This window comes from Fundulus heteroclitus, chromosome 22 (assembly GCF_011125445.2).
Source record: "Fundulus heteroclitus isolate FHET01 chromosome 22, MU-UCD_Fhet_4.1, whole genome shotgun sequence".
Taxonomy (NCBI): Eukaryota; Metazoa; Chordata; class Actinopteri; order Cyprinodontiformes; family Fundulidae; genus Fundulus; species Fundulus heteroclitus.
In genome coordinates, this window is record NC_046382.1 from 13,290,495 (window position 1) to 13,297,050 (window position 6,556).

Sequence of the window (6,556 nt, forward strand, 5' to 3'; positions counted from 1 at the left end):
ACATTCCCTGTGGGGGGACGCACGCAGAAAGAAAGAAAGAAAAAAAAAACACACAGCAAAAGCAAAGAAAGGGAAGGAATGAATGCATTTTCTTCTTATCTATCTGTCTTTCACTCTCTTTCCCCAGCGAGAGAGACAGAGGGGAATAAATGGCTCCCCTCTCCTCTCCTCGCTCCTCGGTGTGGGCTGACAGCGCAGCAGATGGCGGTTTAAGCTGTGAATTTATGAGCGCCACAATCTTAATGTTGCAGAAAGAAAAAGAAAAGGACTCGCATCAAACGCCACTGACAAATGCACTTGCTAATATTAATGCACTCCTCATTCATCCAATATGCTGGCTAATTGCTTTTCTGTACACAGTAATATGGCACCTGCTGCTCAAGTCCGGTGCTCCCGTCAGGAGAGGGGAGATCTGGGAGGGAGGAGGTGGACGTGGAAGTGGAGAGAGATGAGAAAGAAAGTACCCCCCTACCCATACTCACACACACACACACACACACACACGCACCTTTTTTTTCTTCCTGTGATGGATGCAAGGCTGTGGATCATGCGCCAGACCTGTCAGTGTTCCTAATTAAAATTTTATACTTACAAGCTCCGAGAAAAGGGGGGGGGGGAAAAATGGTGGAAAGCACTCAGTAAACAATCACTTATGAGAGGAGAGGAGGAGAGAGGCCATCACAGACAAATTCATGTGGTGCGGCACACAAAAATCCAATTTTAAATACGGCATCATACAGTGAAAAAAAAAAACAAAAAAAAAAAAACCTTGGACTTTATTAGAGCTTAACAAGGCCGCGTTGCCCACAGATCAAACCAGACTCCAGAAGGGCCTGAAAAGCTGGGAGCCGCCCCCCTTTGAAGTAGGAATAAAAAAAAATTTAAAAAAAGAGGAAAGAAAAGCTACTCTTTTTATAGGCTCTTGTCGAATTGCCGAATGTAATAAAGGCTCAGAGGCTGTTAGGTCGCATGGCTGTGTCACCTTCAAAGTGTCAGAGACTAAAACGGTTTTCGCAGAAATCTGCAGGGAAAGTTGATGTGGCTCGGTTTTCAGGATTATCATGGCCGCTAATGCTGACAGGACCACCGTCATGAAAAGTAAGCTTATCATTAAAAAAAAAAAGGTGAATATTTCCACCGAACCTCAGTTGAGACCAGCCTATACTGTACAGCTCATTTATTGCGAATCATTCAGGTTTTGAGAATGCAATTCATTTGCATTGACGGACGCTTCCTCGTCTCCTGCATCAGCATTCATTTTTCTTATTAGCCTAACTATTGGAGTTTTTAAAGTCAGACAGATGAACATCATTATTTTGGTGCTTTGCATCATGTTTGGGATGCCCATCTGGGGCCCCCCTAAAGCCTCACCATGATCTGCCCTCCAGCTGCTGTTAAATGCACTAAATTGTAAAATAATGAGTTTGTAAATTGCACGCAATTACGGATGCAAATTGAATAAATCCTCCAAACTATAGATTGTCCTTTCTCCTCACATCAGCGTCTAATTGATGCATGGAGAGTAGCAGGTATTTCTTTGGAGCTCTGGGGTAAGAAACCGAAAAGGTCTATTTTTTTTTTTTTAGGTTTTTTTTTTTTTTTTTTGGTTGTTTACGTCGTTCGAGGCGTCTGTCTGACTGGCTGCGGGGAGATGAACTGTGATTTGATGGAACAGAGCGTTCCGTACCAGTTGGAGTGAGACGTGCTCCATGCAAAGCCGATTGCTTGGTAAGTGATCAATCTTTGTGCTGAAGGTGTGTAGCATCTAAAACAACAAAGGCGCGGGGGTCTGAAGTGAGAGAAGAAAAAAAAAATACCCAAAAGGAGGTGTTAGGATCAAAATCTTAAAAGACGGATCTGATCCGGCATAAGATGATGGAACGAAACTTAAAACTAACATGCAATAATTATTTTTTTTTGTTTGTTTTCACCGTTTTGAGACACAGAGTGGTTTAGAAAAATGACAGCTTATTTCTCAAACCCATGAATGTGGTTTTAATTTTTACATTTTGAAGAATGAAGCTGAAAATTCTAATTCAGTCTCAAGCAGTGAGATTAGTTAAAATACCAGAGAGCTACTGTAGCTAGCAGTTTCAACAGAGGCAGAGATTCTTTTAAACAGATGTACAGCGATAAATACCAGGTGAATTTTGGAGGAAGATTCTATTAATTGTAGTTTCCTTGTAAAGTATTGTACATTATTATTCATTGGTAGTTGTTGTTTTAACTAAAGATGGTAACTTTAAAAGCTTGATGCTAACACGTGCACAGAAAAAGTTTGTCAGTGCACGCGTTAGCTACAGGGGTCTGAAACTTGTCTGCTTCTGGAAATAAGTTAAAACAGGACTTGTCAAAGGAGAGCAGCAACAGGTGGGGAGAGGGGACCCCAATCTGGACTGGGAACACATACAGAAGACATTTTTATCCTTCTCTCTGGTTACATATATAAAAAAAATTAATAAATGAAAAAAGGGTACACAGATGTACACAGTAACGGAAGACCAGCTAAGTTTTGTGGTGGTCTTAAACTCATATTGCATGAAAATCTATTTTTTCCAAGGCGACCTGTGTGATTGTTGTAAATTGGATCTGTTTGTTGGTGAGAGTGGTGGATGTGTTTAAATTGGCCTTAGTATAAAGTGACCAGATCTCGCTAATGGGAACCAGTGACGTCTCTGTTTTTGGTTTCCCGCAGGGTGTGGTAGGGGGAGGGATGGGGGGGGGGGGGGGGGGGTGCTTCCAAGCTAGATGGCGTACTACCCAGCCTCTCTTGTTTTACCAAAGGAGACAGAAACTGTCAAAGCTTTGTTCAAATGTTTTTTAAGTAAAAAAAAAATTAAAATATATAGGGTCTAAGTGAATACAACCAGTGTTGTTTTTTAGCTGGAAGGATTTCAAAACAGGCCTTTTAATAAAGACAAGGCCTGAAGCAGCGTTACATAGAAAGAAAAAAAAGACAATTCCAAGAACTTTGACACTAGGTAGTTGCAGAAAGACTAAAAATTATAGAACAAAGATACAGCTACATTTTGTAATGGGCCTAAAGTAAACAAGCACATTGTGCTGAACGTTAGTCGCTTTCTCTTTGTAAAGTGATTTAGTAGCCAGTTAGGTAGTCAGCCTTCAGTTCATTGTTTATTTACAGACAGAGCAACTTGCACAAGGTGAACCTTGTTTCAAAACTGTGTTAGGTTATAAAAGAGAGATGGATTGTGTGCCTCAGGTAACCAAATCATAACTGTTTATGGTTTTTGAAACAGCCCACTTCCTTTTAAAAAAAAAAATTAAAATTGGTAAATATTTAGAAAGAACAAAACATCCTTCAGCCGTTTAAGGAAAGAATGACGCTACAGCATGCCAGGGGACATCACTTGACTTTCTGTGCCAACTCTCTAAGAAAAAAAAAAATAAATCAGTAATGGTTTGCCATTTGAAACCATAACTTTTTAAAACAACACTTAAACCATTCCTATTCCATCCTAATCATGTTTTTTTTTTTACTGTTTTATTAATGATTTCTAATCCAAGATCCTCAGAAAATGTTTTAATACATGCCCTTGTAATAGAGAGAAAGGATGTTCTGATGAACAGCGTGCAGCAATAGGCAGGGGAGGGGCTGCTAACTTGCACTACTGAAAGAGATTTGACCTTCAAAAATAACTTAAGTACTCTGCAAAACTGGATTTACATAGAATCTGCTTTATACTGAGGTTTTAACCTTTGATGGTATGAATAGTAATACCTGGCAAACAAACATTATTCTGCTCTAAGTGCATATTTTTATTTCTGGTGTCACTATTTAATATTTCAAACTATTCTATTGTCTCCTTTCAACTGCCTGATAGGTCTAACATTCCTAAGAAAGCTTAAGCAATACTCAGAGCAGCATTGCTAGAGTATGAATTAAAAAAAAATCATATCTTTTTTTTTTTTAAACAATATCCTCCATGATTTCAATCAGCAACTTTCCATACGAGCTTCTGCCGAAACCTGTTATTAATCTTTCTTTCCTCGGCTAATTATTCTGCTCAGAAACAACATATGTTAGTTGTAATAATGAGGCAGCAGACTGATGGACTGACCGTATCCCACTGAGCATCCGACACATACGCAGACACACCTGCTCTTACCCGGAGTGTCTGCGTACGTGGGTGGATGTTTTAGATGCATTTACCACATCCCTGCTCGCTTCGTGTGTGTGTGTGTGTGTGTGTGTGTGTGTGTGTGTGTGTGTGTGTGTGTGTGTGTGTGTGTGTGTGTGTGTGTGTGTGTGAGCAGGCTACCTCGTCTGTGCGTGAAATGGAGAACGCTTTGCACCCGAAGGCACACGTCAACACGCCGAGAACAGACTTGAGCTTAGGACTTGAGTCATATTCGACTGTTCGCGCACAAAAGCATAGAAACAATGCCTTTCTGCCCCATCGCACATGCACACCAACATAAAACCTCCAATGTAACAAGCTGTAACGCTCTTATTAAGTGCGCAGGTCTGACTGCAGGGCTTAGTGTTAACCACTTTATAAAATCAGAAATAGGTACGGCATGGAGTCGTGATTGGGTGGATAATTGATGCAACTGATGCAAAGAGCTTTGTTTGTATTGCTATTTATTGCAGTAGAAATAATAATGATAATAATAATGACAATAATAATAATAATAATAATAATAATAATAATACTAACAAAAACTAAACAAAAAGTAAATCGTTCAAAAGAAACAAAGACGGGGGGAAAACCCAACCCAATCGAAAAAATAATAATACTTCAAAACTAAATGTAGTTCAAAAGTCCAAGAGCAACGGGAGAATTGTTCTTTCCTTTTAGATACTCCCTTAGAGTTTATTTTGTTTCATGTGTGGAAAGTGTCTCTTTTCCTACCACCAGGTGGTGTGTGGGTAGCTCGCCATCCTCCGTTGAAGGGGGAGGAAAAAAAACCTGACCTAAAAGGCCAGAAAACATACATTAATTTCATATATAAATGTTATATTTATATATGCTAAATGGGGAAAAACCAAATACATACTGCTATGTATTGACAACCACTTCATACTTTATAAAAATAAGGGAAAGGGAAAAAAAAGTCCTTTTAAAAAGAAAAGTGCACTTCGTAATTCAAGTTCAAAATTTCTCAAGGTAATTAGCAGTCGCTACAAACAGCTAATAATAAATCAAATCAATCAACTTTAAGAATGTGATTGATCAAAGTAGCTACAAACGAAATCATATTAGGTACCAGACTTCATAGATGCACCAGCATGGAATACAACAATAACCAAAGAAATCATGAAAAATAATCAAATCTAAAGTTGAAAGGGAAGCCTTTAAATATTAAAGGTGATGCCTTCAATTCGGCTTTAACAGTGTGACTTTTTATTAAGTAAGTAATTAGTAAATTCACTGAACTCATGCAAGCAACTGATTGTCGAGTTGGTAGCTAATTCTAACTGGCGGCACACAGCGGAAATAACGCCCCATCATATATGGATGAATATTTACTCACCGTCGAGTAACGGATTGTCTGAGGAAGTGGATGTTACTTGTTCTCATCAGAAGGTAAATCAGGCATCAACAAAGCCCAACCTGGTGAGTATTACGGCGGATATATTAGCGGCGCTAGTATGGCTGATACAACGTTAAGTTCAGATGGTACTTAACTCACCGCAGATCCTCGAATTTTAGGGATGAATTTGTTCAGCGATGAGTCGATTTGAGATTGTTTTGTTAACAACCGACGCCACAACCAACAGTGAGCAGCAGCACAGTGGAAAACCCGGAAATACACATGAGGTTCCCAGCTGTTAAAGGGACGGCTTAAAGGGAAGGTGGTTGGGGCGTGGCGGTCACGTTACGCGATATAAGGATATAAATCAACGGTTTGCCAATGCTTTTTTTACAGGGCCACTTAAATAAATGCTATCAAATCTGATTCCCTTCATGACACGAATATCAGGCATTGGTTTAATTGTTGTATAAGTCCTGGCACCATAATCTTAGAATCAATTCTTCTTAGGGAAAAAAATGTGAGAATGAAAATGCTTTTGGACCCCAGGTACAGCTGATCTGTTTAAAAGTTGACTTTTTTTCTTTTTTTTTTGGTGGTGGGAGGGGAGGGGACTGAATTAATCACAGGCACAATCGCAAGTCATACAAAAGCAAGAGCAGCGACATCACCATCGTCATCTTTATGAGAGACATACTACCCACAATCCTTTTCCACGAGCCGACTAATTAGCCTCCGAAAGGTCAAGTAAAGTCAGTGTGATTAGGGAGAGGAGAGAGAAAAGGAAGCGAGGGAGGGAGGGAGGGAGGGAGGGAGGAAACAATACAGACATGAAGAACAGTAAGAAGGCGGCTCACATACATTTAGTTTTGGAGTCCTGCCAAGATATCTGCGAGCCTTTTTTCCTTCCTCTTCTTTTTTTTTTTTTTTCTTCTTTTACTCAGAGAGCTTTAGTGCAAAACGTTGGCTTCAATTTTTAATGAAATGCTTATGTTGTAGCACCTGGACACGCTGGCTCGGCGCTGGCCCATCAGGTAAGGCATCCCAGGAGGGTCAT

At 39.8% G+C, this 6,556-nt stretch overlaps 1 long non-coding RNA gene across 1 annotated transcript; it reads right to left on the reverse strand.

Moving 5' to 3' along the window:
- Positions 1–4,837: 4,837 nt before the first annotated feature.
- LOC118557128 lies at positions 4,838–5,837 on the reverse strand. The gene is made up of 2 exons (XR_004927626.1): positions 5,500–5,837; positions 4,838–4,939 (listed from the first exon to the last, which is right to left on the reverse strand). It is a non-coding gene; the product is annotated as an uncharacterized LOC118557128 (long non-coding RNA).
- Positions 5,838–6,556: the final 719 nt, after the last annotated feature.